Source organism: Aulonocara sp. 'chitande type north' Nkhata Bay, linkage group LG11, assembly GCF_057382095.1.
Source record: "Aulonocara sp. 'chitande type north' Nkhata Bay isolate Kocher_YH1m ecotype deep benthic linkage group LG11, A_spYH_male_GT1.1, whole genome shotgun sequence".
In the NCBI taxonomy this organism is placed as follows: domain Eukaryota; kingdom Metazoa; phylum Chordata; class Actinopteri; order Cichliformes; family Cichlidae; genus Aulonocara; species Aulonocara sp. 'chitande type north' Nkhata Bay.
In genome coordinates, this window is record NC_141354.1 from 845,286 (window position 1) to 860,567 (window position 15,282).

At 44.0% G+C, this 15,282-nt stretch overlaps 1 long non-coding RNA gene across 1 annotated transcript in view; it reads right to left on the reverse strand.

Moving 5' to 3' along the window:
* LOC147318283 (uncharacterized) overlaps window positions 1-12,709 on the reverse strand; it is a 28,955-nt gene extending 16,246 nt beyond the window's left edge. Inside the window, exon 1 of the long non-coding RNA XR_015131365.1 lies at window positions 12,520-12,709. This is a non-coding gene — a long non-coding RNA (uncharacterized LOC147318283). The remainder of the gene's footprint in view (window positions 1-12,519) is intronic.
* Window positions 12,710-15,282: the final 2,573 nt, after the last annotated feature.

Below are 15,282 nucleotides of genomic sequence, written 5' to 3' on the forward strand. Positions count from 1 at the left end.
TTTAAGCCCCATGATGTTTCCAAGCTACAGATTTTGCATAAGTGCATAGACTCCATTAGAGGTTGGATGGCTGGAAACTTTCTTCAACTAAATGAGGAGAAGACTGAAGTCCTTGTTTGTGCTCCTAAAAAATTTGTACCTAGTGTTATGGAAAACTTGGGTCCACTTGCTACATTTGCCAAACCGTCTATCAGGAACCTTGGTGTTACTATTGACTCAGCTCTGACTTTGGATGCTCATGTAAAATCTCTGGTTCGCTCCTGTTTATATCACTTGAGAAACATTGCTAAGCTGAGTCCCATTGTATCGCGCTCCAAATTAGAAATTGCCATTCATGCATTTGTTTCATCTCGTCTGGATTATTGTAATTCTTTGTTTACTTGTTTATGTAAAGCCTCTTTGGAGCATCTGCAACTTGTTCAAAATGCTGCTGCAACGCTTCTGTCCAAGTCCTCCAAGTACTCCCATGTCACACCCCTGCTGATTCAGCTGCACTGGCTCCCCGTTAAATTCAGAATCCACTTTAAGGTTTTGACATGACTTTCAGGGCTCTGCATGGATAAGCACCAACATATATAAGTGAACTTTTACATCCATACATTCCCAGCAGGTCCCTGAGGTCATGTGACCAGGGCTTGCTGGTTGTCCAAAGAGTCGGGGTGGTGGTGTCTTTTAGGTTATGCTGTCACTCACTTCCACCTTTTTTGCAATGGCTCTGGTGGATCCAAAAGGGCCTCTCAGCGATTTTGCAAACTGTTGGCGTCGTTAGGAGTACTTGGCATGGACCTTATTGCCTGGTTTTAATCTGCAAGAGACTTGAGAAGCGTCGCACATAGGGATGGGTATCGTTTAGGTTTTATCCGATACCGGTGCCAAATCGGTACTTTTGAAACGGTGCCGGTGCTCAAACGGTGCTCAAACCGGTGCTTAAAGAATGGAGAACACAAAATTGGTCCAAAAACCTCTCATGTTCAGCTGTTTTTTGTAAAAAGATAACAATGTTAGCCTTTTCTGCAGCTATGGGGCATATATGGTATCACTCTTGGCTGGAAGCAGGGCTTAAACAATGGAAAAAACACAAACTTTGTCCTAAACCTCTCATGTTTAACTGTTTTCCACTTTTTCTTTGGTCATTTTAGCCTTTTTGGCCAGGGTGAAGGGAGTATCTGCCATCAAACAAGAGGACAGCCGCATGTAGCTATGATGATGTTTGCTAGTTCACCTTACATGCATTAATGTAATAACGTGGTTAGCCTACTCAACGTAAATTACACTCGAACAACATGAAGCTACTCACGCAGAGAAGAGCGGCTGCTGCTGCCATCATCATCCTCATCATTTCTGCTACACTGGCAGGGCTAGGGGCCAGGACTCTCCTCTTCATGTTTTTGGGGGTAGTAGATGCGCTCGGTGTGAGGTCTCGCAGCAAGCTATCAAATACGGCGCATTTCTGGGCTTTAAAAAAAACGCTATGCGTCGCCAGGTGTTTCATCGGATTTGAGGTGTTACCTCCTTTGACAGTATCACAGTATCAGCTTAAAGCACTTGTTGCAGGCTGCTGAGTTTGCATATTTTGCTGTGAAGTACAGCCAGACTTTTGACCGCTTCGCCTTGGACATTTTTAATCTGTAGCTCTGCATAAAAGAACGTACGTACCTGGGCCCGCCTACTATCCTCGGAAACGTAAAATGATTTGCCTGGCTGGGACTTAATCTAAAAGGAAAATACTGAAAAGAAATGGAGAAGAAACAGACTGTGTTTGCTGGAGATTTAAGACAACAAAGGACACTTTGAGAAGGGCACAGGGGCCAGTGGGAAGGTGAAGCCCAGAGGAGTATAATTGGGTTGAAATTGAAGCCGGAACTCATGATGGTGTTTAGAGATGTCCACCAGATCACAACAAAGAGGTAAATAAAAATAGAAAACACACATATATAAATTGTTACATGTGAAATTATTTTTGGAAAGAATCAGAAGTAAGAAAGTTTGAATCAGACCTCAGTGAAAAGATGCATTAATTGATACAAGTGAACCAATGGATAAATCTGTTAGAGAGACAACTTTAGTAGAAAATAGGGATATTGTTTTGAACTGCTGTGCGACTAGGGATGGGTACCGGTGTCCGGTGCCATGATGGCACCGGTTCTGACATAAACGGTAGTAACCAGACCGAAAAGCAGCGCACATTTTGGTGCTTTATTTCGGTGCTTTTTTTTCCTGAGCTGTGATACACTTTAGATTCTAGCCAATCATTTTACGTTTCCGAGGATAGTAGTGCCTTTAAACAGTTACAGTGGGGCAAAAAAGTATTTAGTCAGCCACCGATTGTGCAAGTTCCCCCACCTAAAATGATGACACAGGTCAGTAATTTGCACCAGAGGTACACTTCAACTGTGAGAGACAGAATGTGAAAGAAAAATCCATGAATTCACATGGTAGGATTTGTAAAGAATTTATTCGTAAATTAGGGTGGAAAATAAGTATTTGGCCAGTAACAAAAATACGACTCAATACTTTGTAACATAACCTTTGTTGGCAATAACAGAGGTCAAACGTTTACTTTACCAGGTTTGCACACACAGTAGCTGGTATTTTGGCCCATTCCTCCATGCAGATCTTCTCGAGAGCAGTGATATTTTGGGGCTGTCGCTGAGCAACGCGGACTTTCAACTCCCGCCACAGATTTTCTATGGGGTTGAGGTCTGGAGACTGGCTAGGCCACTCCAGGACTTTCAAATGCTTCTCACATCATAACTGACTAGGATACGTCTTCTTATTAAGAAGTGTCCGGCAGCCTCGCCTCTGTCAGTGCGCCCCAGGGCAGCTGTGGCTACAATGTAACTTGCCATGACCAGTGTGTGAATGTGTGTGTGGATGGGTGAATGACTGAATGTAGTGTGAAGCGCTTTGGGGTCCTTAAGGACTAGAAAAGCGCTATACAAATGCAGGACATTTACCATTTAATATTATATCATTATTATCATCATCTTTTTCTTTCTATATAATAACAATAGTATATTACAATATTTTATTAGTGTATATCACCACACTACTACTGAGCCAAATTAATAGTTAGGATCATCTTACTCAGCAAACAGATAATTTAGAATTCATCCAATCTGTACAAATTTGCTTTTTCTCTGAACAGGTTTGTGCCTACTTTTTAGACTGGTCTTCTGTTTGCCTCATCTCAGATCAAACCTTCAGTCACATTCATTCTCTCTGTTGCATGTCGAACCAAGCAGTTTATTACTATATATTTTATATTTTATTTTGTATCCATCAAGGGCTTCGGGTGATCTGCAGTTTCACCCTTTCCCAAGCTGGAGACATTTACCTTTTCACACACTTTCCTTGGCTGAACAATGACACGGCCTTAATGTACCTTATGCATCTCTCTATTTTATTTAAAAGGTTATCGTGTGAATTTTTTCCTTTTATTCATTTTATACATTCTGGGCATGGTCGTCATGCCAACTATGTTTCATTGTTAATATCAGTTTACAGGTTGTTATCCTTCCTATTATTAGTTTCAATACGTTAAAAATAAGTTCTAATGTAATTTTCTCTTTGTTTATTTTATTTTTGTACTTCTTATATTTATATCTATTCGTTGGGGTCTGTTTCCAATCTTTGCACACTAATTTGTCCGGTGCATGGACATTTTTTCCTCTAACCACTGTTCGTCAACAGTAAACTTAGTGGGCTGATTACCCATTAAAACAGAACTGCAGAGCCTTCTCTGGTATTAGACTTAAGAGTGGTTATTGACACGCCCTTCAACTCCAGCTATTCTGGAGCGGTGTCAATTTTATGAGGCTGAACTCAACCTTTCTCTTTTGTCACCAGTACTTCAGCTACTAACAGGAAATAAAATGACAATAACAATGAGAGTGATTCAGCAGCGTATTGTGCTGTTTAAATCAATTCACTCTCAACACACAGAAAACACAAACATTTACACAGACATTTTACACAGTCGCGCAGACCTTTTCGGCAGGTCAGTAGAGAGTGATATTATACCCCTTATGTCAAACTGAGTGATATATGGCCCCCTAATTGATTTATGACCCCCAATAAATTATTCATGAGGTCAGGAAGTAGGAAGTAATAAAATTATGATATTCATAAAAATATGATATTCATAAAAAATATGATATTCATAAAAATATGCTAGTTCATAGCTCATTGCTTTCCCCCCCCCTAAAAACAACTAATTGATTATTTAGATACTTTCTTATATATCAAAGAGCATTCTTTTATTTTTTTAACCCATCAAAATTTTTTTATTTTTTATGCTCAAAAAACGCCATCTGGTGGCGGGTCAGTGCCTGGGCGCGCCCCCGGACCGTGCTCTCTCGAGCTCCGTGCTCATGTGTTTAAAAATGTATTAAACCATATTAAAATTGTTTAGTTAAACTTGTGCTTTTGTAACGTTCAGTATGGCCACAAATACAGGCTGCATGCCTTGGGGGAAAACTTTATTTCAATTTATATGCATTTGTAGATTTAGAATAAAACTCATACTCAGAAAAAAACTCTCGCGATCCCCGCAGCCCCCTTAACCTAATCCTTAGAAACATAAGCAGGGAAAACTCCTTAAAAAACCCTCCGCGTTTTCTCCAAAAACCCTAGAATAACTTGTTAGGGTACCCCCTCTATTCCCAAAACCTTATATTCGATAACAGGGGAAATCCTGAAAAAATCCTTAGTCTTTTTTCTCAAATTCAGCGCCCCGTGGCTCCCGCCCACCGATCCTCCACCGAGCAAAAGGCAAAACTCCTTTAAAAAATCCTCCGCGTTTTCTCCAAAACCCTAGAATAACTTGTTAGGTACCCCTCTGTTTCCAAAACCTTATATTCAAAACAGGGGGAAAAGTCCTTAGTCTTTTTTCTTCAAAAACTTCCCTCTTACTAGCAACCTCTAAAATTCAACGCAGAGTCTAAGTTCTACCTCGCTCTTAATCTCCGATCCACAACTTCTTGCAGAGCACAATTTTTTCCTGCTTGTTCGCTCCCCGCTCTGCTCCCCAATGCGCTGCTTACCTCATTCGAAATTTGCGCCGGATACCAACTCCGCCTCACTTCGCCCCGCTGCCAATCACATAACAATCGCGCCGCTCCCTTCGCACCCCGGTTAGCCAATCCGCTCCAGGTCCGATTTACCTTCTCAGCGATAAGTTTATTCTCTTACTGGCATTCAGGATAAATAATCTAACATTTCAGCTTAAATTTAACTCTTTTTTTTTCTCTCTCAGAAAAAACAAGCGTTTTCTCTTTTCTTCGCAAAGAAACATGGCCTCCAGACCTACCAACCTAACTGTGCTCTCTCAAACGCCTGTAACTAGCTACAGGGCCTCCGGTACGCCGTCAGAACTCAGACGACTACATCTCTGCAGAGTGCAGTCAACACCAGCGGCCAGCCGTTTGAAGCAAAGATTCAGCCTCAACAATGGCGGGTTTTGGGGTTATGCCTTCAGCCTCCCAGAGAGTGAAATCTTTTTCTATCAGCTCAAAGTGGGTGAAAGTTTTGGTCCGCTAACACCGCGGATCGCTTTTACTTGCTCTGACTGGGCTGTTATTACGCTCATTACCACCCCTGAAATAGAGAGAAGCGTGCGGGAAACAAGCTCGCAGCAACCGCGAACCAGAGACCAGCAAACACAGACGCATCGGGTTTTCAAAGAGGCCTACTCGTTCCCCCGATTCACCCAAGAACACAAACCACTCCGGACTGAAAACACGGTGAGCAAAACCGTCACATACACCCAGTGGGAGACCAAGAGCACTCTATTTTGCAGATGGATATGTAGAGCTAGTCGACAAGCATGCGATCGAGCTTGCACAGATGATTTTGTGTTGGACCTTACAAACACCCAATCCGGGGTTTTCAGCACATTGCTTCGGATTCCGACTCAGGACTGGCTCAAGATGATGGCCGAGAACAATGCGACAATCTTAAACCTGTTCAAAATGAGTAAAAGTACAACTGAGCTGGTCATGGTTGGAAATAACCCGCCACGCTCTACATAACCCCAGCCCCACATCCGGTCCCCCTTACCCCTGCCTCCTCCTAATCCTAACCCTTAAAAACCGCTCTCTCATCCACAACTTAAAACAACCATGACTCACCACAGCTTTGGAACCCTCAGCGCTCTATCTCCATCATCCCTCCGACCATCAGCTGCTTCTACGCCGCCACCCACTCCGCCAATCGATCTGGCTACTCCGCCATCGAGTCCGTTGATGGAGAGCCCGCATCAGGCCTCAGCGTCTCTGGCCGCTATGCCTCCACCCCCGCCCTCATCACCTCAAGGATGGAACTCGCCCAGCCACCCACAACTAGCTGCTCTCGGGTGGCAATCACCGGAGCAGACCCCCTCAAGCACCGCAATCTCCGGTGCATCGCTGTGGGCCTTGGGCGACCCTGTGTGCCGGGCTCTTTTCCGAGAGTCTGAAGACAATGAGCCTTCGCCCGCGGACAACGATGAGGCCGCGACTCTACTCCCTACTGCTGTGTTTGAACTTATAAAATTGACTGTAAAGTACCTCGTTAACTCCTTGCTCCAGAAACACAGACAAGATGTCTGTCAGGGATGTGAGGTGTCACATCCCTCACAAAGACGACATTCATGTCTTTTCCCACTGGAAAAATATTACTTTTTCAAGTACTATGATGAACTCTGCACAAGATTATGGAATGGACATTTCACCAACACATTATTACAAATTTTGCGGTTAGAGGGTTTTTCACCACCAGCGGCTCAAGTCAGAGGTGTGGCCCAAGCATATCTCTTTGAACTCCGAGATGCCCGTAATATAGAGACCGCACTGCTAGAAATTGACTCAAGCGTTACAGAAGTTACCCGGACCATAATTGATAAAGTACTATATGACAAATACTCCCTTTGGCTCCCCTAGTAATCGTTCTCTCTCTCTCTCTCTCTCTCTCTCTCTCTCTCTCTCTCTCTATTACCATTTATTTTTCTTAACATGTTTTATTTTTCTTGTTTTTAGTTTTAATGTTTTTCTAATGTTTAATGTTAGTTTTTTTCTTACTTTTCTTGTTCATGTTTATTGTTTGGAGACGGCCGAAGCTGCTGCATTGAGCTGCGGCCGCAAGGTGGTTGGTGCCTGCCGTGGTGGTAATCCCCGAACCAAATGGTGGACACCAGAGGTGAAGGGAGCCACCAGGCTGAAGAAGGATTCCTATCGGGCTTGGTTAGCCTGTGGGACTCCGGAGGCAGCCGACAGGTATCGACAGGCCAAGCGGAATGCGGCTCGGGCAGTGGCTGAAGCAAAAACTCGGGTGTGGGAGGAGTTCGGAGAGGCCATGGAAAAAGACTTTCGGACTGCCTCGAAGAGATTCTGGCAAACCGTCAGACGTCTCAGGAGGGGAAAGCGGTGCTCTACCTGCACTGTGTATAGTGCTGGCGGAGCGCTGCTGACGTCGACTCAGAAAATTGTCAGGCGGTGGAAGGAATACTTCGAGGACCTCCTTAATCCCACTGACACGTCTTCCGAGGAGGAAGCAGAGTCTGGGGATGAGGGGAATGACCCGCCAATTTCCGGGGGCGAGGTCACTGAGGCAGTTAAACAACTCCTTGGTGGCAGAGCCCCTGGTGTTGATGAGGTCCGCCCCGAGTTCCTGAAGGCTCTGGACGTTGTAGGGCTGTCCTGGTTGACACGCCTCTGCAATGTTGCGTGGAGATCAGGGGCAGTACCTGTGGACTGGCAGACCGGGGTGGTGGTCCCCATCTTTAAGTGATGGGAGAAGGGAGCTGGAGATCGACAGACGGATTGGGGCTGCAGCTGCAGTAATGCGCTGAGTGTAAAAGCGAAGCTCTCAATTTACCGGTCGATCTACGTCCCTACCCTCACCTATGGCCACGAGCTGTGGGTAGTGACCGAAAGAACGAGATCGCGGATACAAGCGGCAGAAATGAGCTTCCTCCGAAGGGTGGCTGGCCTCTCCCTTAGAGATAGGGTGAGAAGTTCGGCCATCCGGGAGGGGCTCAGAGTAGAGCAGCTGCTGCTCCACATCGAAAGGAGCCAGCTGAGGTGGTTCGGGCATCTGACAAGGATGCCCCCTGGGCGCCTCCTGGGTGAGGTGTTCCAGGCATGTCCCACCGGGAGGAGGCCCCGGGGCAGACCCAGGACACGCTGGAGAGATTATATCTCTCGGCTGGCCTGGGAACGCCTTGGTATTCCCCCGGACAAGCTGGAGGAGGTGGCTGGGGAGAGGGAGGTCTGGGCCTCTTTGCTTAGGCTGCTGCCCCCGCGACCCGGCCCCGGACAAAGCGGATGAAGATGGATGGATGGATGGATGTTTGTTTGTTCATTACATCAGATTAAATAGTTTGTTGAAAACCATTACATCAAATAAAACTTTTTGGAAAAGCATTGCAACAATCAATCTTGTTATTTGTTTCACCCCCATTCAAATCTATTGCTTTCATGACATCAGATTAAATAGTTTGTGGAAAACCGTTACATCAAATAAAACTTTTTTGGAAAAGCATTGCAAGAAATCAAACTCATTATTTTTATTTTACTAGAAAATAAGTATAATGTTATTAATTATATCAAATAAAAATATATTTGCAAACTCGTTACATGAAACCATAGTTAAACATAACTTCAAAGATCACACATGGCAAAGCAGAATCTATTGAAACGTGCATATTATGACCCAGCTCACCCTAGTAGTTTTTGCGGTGTGGAAAAATTGATTAAAAGCATACAGGATGAAACTGGTACAAAGATTAACGCGCAAACAGCCCAAAAATTGCTCTCTGGACAAGACGCTTACACCTTACACCGAGCTGCACGCCTGCACTTTCCGAGAAACCGTGTGTTCGTCCCCAGACCTCTTAATCAGATCACACATCAGCAGACCTTTGTGATATGAGAGCGTTATCCGAGCATAATGATGGCTATCAATATTTACTTATAGTTATAGATGTTTTTTCTAAAAAAGCTTATGCAACAGTCTTGAAAAACAAAACAGGCGTTCAAGTCACTAAGGCATTTGAATCTGTCTTGAAACATAGCCAAATCCCACAAAAACTCCAAACAGATAGCGGTAAGGAATTTTTTAATTCCAGTTTTCAATCTTTAATGAAAAAGCATGGTATAAATCATTTTGCTACAGGGAGCGATCTAAAAGCCTCAGTCTGTGAAAGGTTTAATAGAACTCTTAAAAGTAAAATGTATAGATATTTCACTGCTGCAAATACACGTAGATATATCGATGTGTTACAAGATTTATTAGACAGCTATAACAGTAGTTATCATCGTTCCATAAAAATGGCCCCGAATCAAGTAAATTCAGACAACACAGCCTTAGTATTTTAAAACCTGTATGGCACCTCTTCTCGCTGTAGAAAAAAGCCCATGAAATTTAAAAAGGGTGATCACGTTAGGCTGTCTAAAGTCAGAGGTGTGTTTGATAAGCGGTATGAGCAAACATTCACAAGCGAGGTGTTTACTATTGACCAATGCATACCTAGAGATCCTCCCGTTTATAAAATCAAAGATTATCACGGGGAAGAAATTATCGGTAGTTTTTATGAGCATGAGCTGCAGAAAATCACTCTTGTCAAGGATAAGCTCTATCACATAGAGAAAATTCTCTCAAAACGTAAACAGAGGGGACAGGTTTATTTCCTGGTCAAATGGAGGAGCTGGCCTGAGAAATTTAATAGCTGGGTTAAAGCCAGTGAGCTTAAAACCATCGCATAACAAACTTCGGGCCACACACGCACCTTGGTAACGGGTCAGCAATGACTGTCAGGTCGCAGAGTTTTTACGTCACGCTTCCATCAAGTTTGAATGTATTTAAAAATAACAGCAGCAGCTGCTTCCGTGTGGATCTCGCCCAGCATCTCAATCTCGATGGGGCATGGGAGGTGGCTCTCACTGAAATTTCATATCCCTATACATGGCTTAATCTCCCTAATGATAAGGCTTATTTTGAATGTAGGAGAAAGGGTGATGCTGAGCAGAGGTCTGATAACGTGGTTAAAACCAAAATACGCGCCGGGTTTTATGAGGATGCTGAAACTTTGAGAACTGAGATTGAGGCCTGCCTGAGATTGAGACTTTGTATTTACACTATCTCTTACCGTATATTACTAAATCTCCATTTGCACTACTCTGCCTGGTTTACACTCAATGTCATTTACCCTTACTTGAATATTGTATATTGCATATTGCATAGCTTTCTTGTTATACATAAAATTGTATTGTATTTATTTAAATTTTTACTTTTTAATTATTTTATTTGCATTTTTTAATCACTCTCTTAAATTTAAATGTTCATTTGCTATTTCATCTAGGGTTTGAGAGTAACGGAATTTCTATTCTCTGTATGTCCTGTACATGTGGCAGAATTGACAAATAAAGTTGACTTGACTTGACTATATAAAACGTCAGACAAAGATAAACCACAGACCTTTCTACACTTCTGTGTCTTCCACACTGCACAACAGGCAGAAAATCACCGATTAATCACAGTCTATTCAATTTATACTTAACATCACAACAAGAGAAAAACCTGCTCTTTTCACAACTCTCACAGCTAAAGTCACCAACTCCAGAACCACAGAAACCAATCAATATAATCAAAACTCTTACACACAGCCTCTGAAATAATAAAAAAAAAATCACCAAACACTCGGTTACTCTTTTCACTCGCTCTTTCTCACTCCCTTCTTCCCCATTCTTTCCCCATGCACGCTCGCTCCCGCGGACCCGCTCGGCCCCGCGGACTCACTCGGACCCCACCTCTTCTCTCACAGACACACACACACACACACACACACACACTCTCTCTCTCTAATGCTCCTTTCAAGAAAAAAACTTCACAAACTTCTAGTTCAAGAGTTTAACCACCCAAAACCAGCGAAAATTCACTCTCACATTCACTTCCCTAACAACTACAAAGTTTTCACACATGAAAATAATCCAGTCAATCTACTATGCACGCCGTTTTCCTCCTTATAGCGAGAGACTCAACCGATCTTTAAAAGACTTTATATACACAACGTCAAACTAAAGCCCAGATCTCTGCCTTTTCCAGGTAGAGAAAAAATATGACCCAACCAGAAAATCTCCCAGCAATCACACAAAGTTCTCAATTTTCACCAATATATTTAGCAACACACTCCTACTTTACGGGAGTTTTACACGAGAGATCATTACTCATTAAATTCCATTAAACCATACTCACATTAGGAAATCACAAACACAAGACTACAAGGTTTAGTTTATTTAATATACTCAAATCTTTTAACCACACTTCTGAAACACACTTTCACCTAACCAAAAAGAAACTAAGAAGCATAGAAATGGAGAAATAGGGAGATGAGACCAAGCCAACAGCTACACACACACACACACACCCCGCGCGTACTCGCGAGTGTGCCCGCTACAACATAGCAGAGCACAGCCCCTCCTTCTCCTAAGAAGAAATACACACACACTCTCCTCTTCTCTGACAGCGAGAGAAGAGAAAGGCGTTTTCGTTTTTTCACACTCTGGATCCACACAGATGGAATTCAACAACAAAAGACAGTTTATACAGTTTACACTTTTAAATTCACACACACGGGTAATTTATATTCTATTTACACACGGGCCCGCATAGACATAAGAAAACACTATATGCCATACAGCTTATCTTCTTTATTTCTCTATTTCTATACCGGTATTCCTGACTTTTAGACCAATTTAAAAGCTCTAAGCCCAGGCCGCGCCTTGCTGGTCAATACCCCGCGTCGGGAACGCCCTCGCCGGCCGCGGTCAGATTTCTAAACACTAATTAATTTATAACTGCTTCCCGTCAGGCAAAACCAGGAGCTCCACCAGCCGCGTGAAATATCCCAGATCACGCTTTTGGCTTTACTTAAAGTTCACAAGTTCCTGACGTTTAAATAGTCACAGCCGAGTCCGACTCTGTCAATCAATCAATGCAGTATAAGGCCATCACTCATAGATTGCCTAGCCTGTTAAGCGAGCGTCCCAAGTGCTCGACGGAAGGCCAACTCCGGGGTAAAACCTAACCACGCGTCCGCGATTAGGGGTCAGTGCCACCTGCTGAATGAAAACTGCATTCCTAGGGGCCACGCCCCCATCCTAAACAAATTTACTCAAGATATTATAAGCATCACTGCGAGGTCTCCACCTCCAGTTTAATTACCTGACGCCGAAACCGCGTTTCTGCTGATCAATTAAACCAAATTCCCTACACTACCGGGTGACTGGCTGGCATCCAGTCAACCCACATCTTCTTTAAACACTTTAAACCGTATTGTCTTAAACACATATAACCTCTTAGCTCAAAATTCACCCCCAAAATAAACAACAATAAATTTAGACAGACCAATATTCAATATTCCCTGTTTTTAACACTAATTACCAAGATCACCACGGACAGAACAGAAGCCCCACTGAGTGAACATTTAATTTAGCTTAATTTCCAATTCAGCACCTTTGGACGTTAACAGACGGTGCTTACCTCTCCTATTCCGGGGCCCATCACTCAGTCGACCTCCTGGCCGTCCGTCTGACACCACTTATACCTCAGCCAAGCTCCATTTGTCCCTCCTCAAACCAGGTTTTTCGGCACCAGAATTGTCATGGTTCGTACTTTGAGGAAGAGACTATGACTGGTATACAGCTGGGTCAGCACAGATCATTTTATTAAAACACACATTACAGTGTGGGAAGAGCCGGACTTCTTCGAGCAGACTGCTCCCCATCCTTATATAATCCCACTGACGTCACAGTTAGATCTTACTGGAAATGATAACAGTTCCCCACACTCAAAAAGTTCTCCTTATATGGACTCCAGATGTTTCCACTCAGTCCAGCACTCCGAGAAAACCAGTGTGTGTGGAGTGTATATCTATTCGTGTCGATTGTGAGTGTGTGTGTGTGTCAAACAGGGAGCATGTCCTGAGACGCCCTCACAGTTCTCCATAAGTGTGTTTGTGAACGTGCGTGTTTTACATAACTCCCTGTGCGTGTTGGTGTAAGGCTGAGTACGTGCAAAACTAAATGTACGAGGCCCATAAGCAAATATTAAAGAATGATACAGAACAACAATAGACTGAATTAAAGTGATGATAATCTGTATACATTAATATCTTACTCAGATTAACATGGATATAATTCAAAGATTATTCTGTCAACTGATTCAACAATGGTAAATGATTAATCAATGATAATTCTGATTATAACTGTGATCATAAGAATACAAAATAAAATATCTCCTGTCCACAAGTGCCATCTGGACACCTCAGTGTGAGGAGAGTTTTGTGGCCTTTAAAGCAAAGCTCCTGTCTGCCCCTGTGCTGGCGTATGCCGACTTCACACGCCCATTTATCTTGGAGATTAATGCCAGCCACAGTGGTTTGGGTGCAGTTCTCTCCCAAGACATTGAAGGTGGTTTTAGGCCAGTGGCTTATGCTAGTCGAGGTCTTCGACCCCATGAGTGCAACATGGACAATTACTGCTCCATGAAGTTGGAGTTTCTTTCGCTCAAGTGGGCTATGGCCGAAAAGTTCCGGGAGTACCTGCTGGGGCAGAAGTGTGTGGTTTACACTGACAATAATCCACTCAATTAACTCTCTTCAGCTAAGCTGGGTGCCACCGAGCAGAGGTGGGCGTCCAAGCTGGCGGCCTTCAATTAAGTATTGGTCAGGCCGCAGTAATAGGAATGCTGATGCTCTCTCCCGACAGTATGAGATGAGCTCCAGCCTGGCCGAGGGCGTGTTGCCTGGGACTCCTGTCCTGATTTCGCTTCAGCAGGCTCCGTGTCCAGCAGTGTAGCCCTCTGTTACTCAGTTAGAGATTGGGGCCTTTCCGTCTCATTCTCCGGGGGATATTCATGATTTGCAGGAGGGTGGTCCCCTCCTGAAGGGTTTCTTGGTATATTGGAGGAGGCAGTCCCCGCCCTCTCTGGCGAAAGGAGCCAGGTCCCCAAACCAGTCATGGTTCTGCTGCATCAGTGGGATCGTCTGCTGGAGAAGGATGGCATCCTTTATCGCCAGATTTTGTGTCCGGGTGGAGGTGAGGAAGCCCTACAAGTTGTTCTTCCAGAGGCTCTGAAGCCTGAGATCTTGAGGCAGCTGCACCAGGACCATGGGCACCAAGGTCAAATCAAATCAAAATCAAATCAAATCACTTTTATTGTCACATCACATGTGCAGGTACATTGGTACAGTACATGTGAGTGAAATTCTTGTGTGCGAGCTTCACAAGCAACAGAGTTGTGCAAATACAATAATGTAAACAAGCAAAATACAAGAATGGCTACATCTGAAACTAATAAATATATGTACAATATATAATAGTATATGCATTTCTGGATGTGTATACTAAATATTTTTCTACGTGTGTTTTTGTGTGTGTGTGTGTGTGTGTGTGTGTGTGTGTGTACACATATTTTACAAATTAAATAGAGTAAACAATAAATAAAATATATAAAAATATACAGAGTTGAGACATGTGCAAAACAGTGGCATTACTGTACAGTATGGAGTGCATAATGTTGAAGTTCCAGTAGTGAAGGTGAGGTGTCTATGACGTGTTCAGCAGTCTGATGGCCTGGTGGAAGAAGCTTTCTCTCAGTCTGCTGGTACGGGACCGGATGCTGCAGAACCTCCTTCCTGATGGAAGTAGTCTGAACAGTTTATGGCTGGGGTGACTGGAGTCCTTGATGATCCTCCCCGCTTTTCTCAGGCACCGCTTCCTGTAGATGTCTTGGAGGGAGGGAAGCTCACCTCCAATTATCCGTTCAGAGCACCACACTACTCGCTGGAGAGCTCTGCAGTTGTAGGCGGTGCTGTTGCCATACCAGGTGGTGATGCATCCAGTGAGGATGCTCTCAATGGCACAGTGATAGAAGGTCCTGAGGATGCGGGGGCTCATGCCAAATCTTTTCAGTCTCCTGAGAAAGAAGAGGCGCTGCTGCGCCTTCTTCACTGTTTTGTTTGTGTGTACTGACCACGTAAGATCCTCAGCCAGATGTACACCAAGGAACCGGAAGCTGCTCACTCTCTCCACAGCAGCGCCGTTGATTGTGATGGGGGTGTGTACTTCTCTGCACCTCCGGAAGTCCACTATCAACTCCTTTGTCTTTGCGACGTTGAGGGTGAGATGGTTGTCTTGACACCAGTGGGTCAGGGCGTTCAATGAGGAGATGGTGGAGGATTTGGGTACAGGGACGATGGTGGCCATTTTGAAGCAGGCTGGGACTACAGACAGAGAGAGGGAA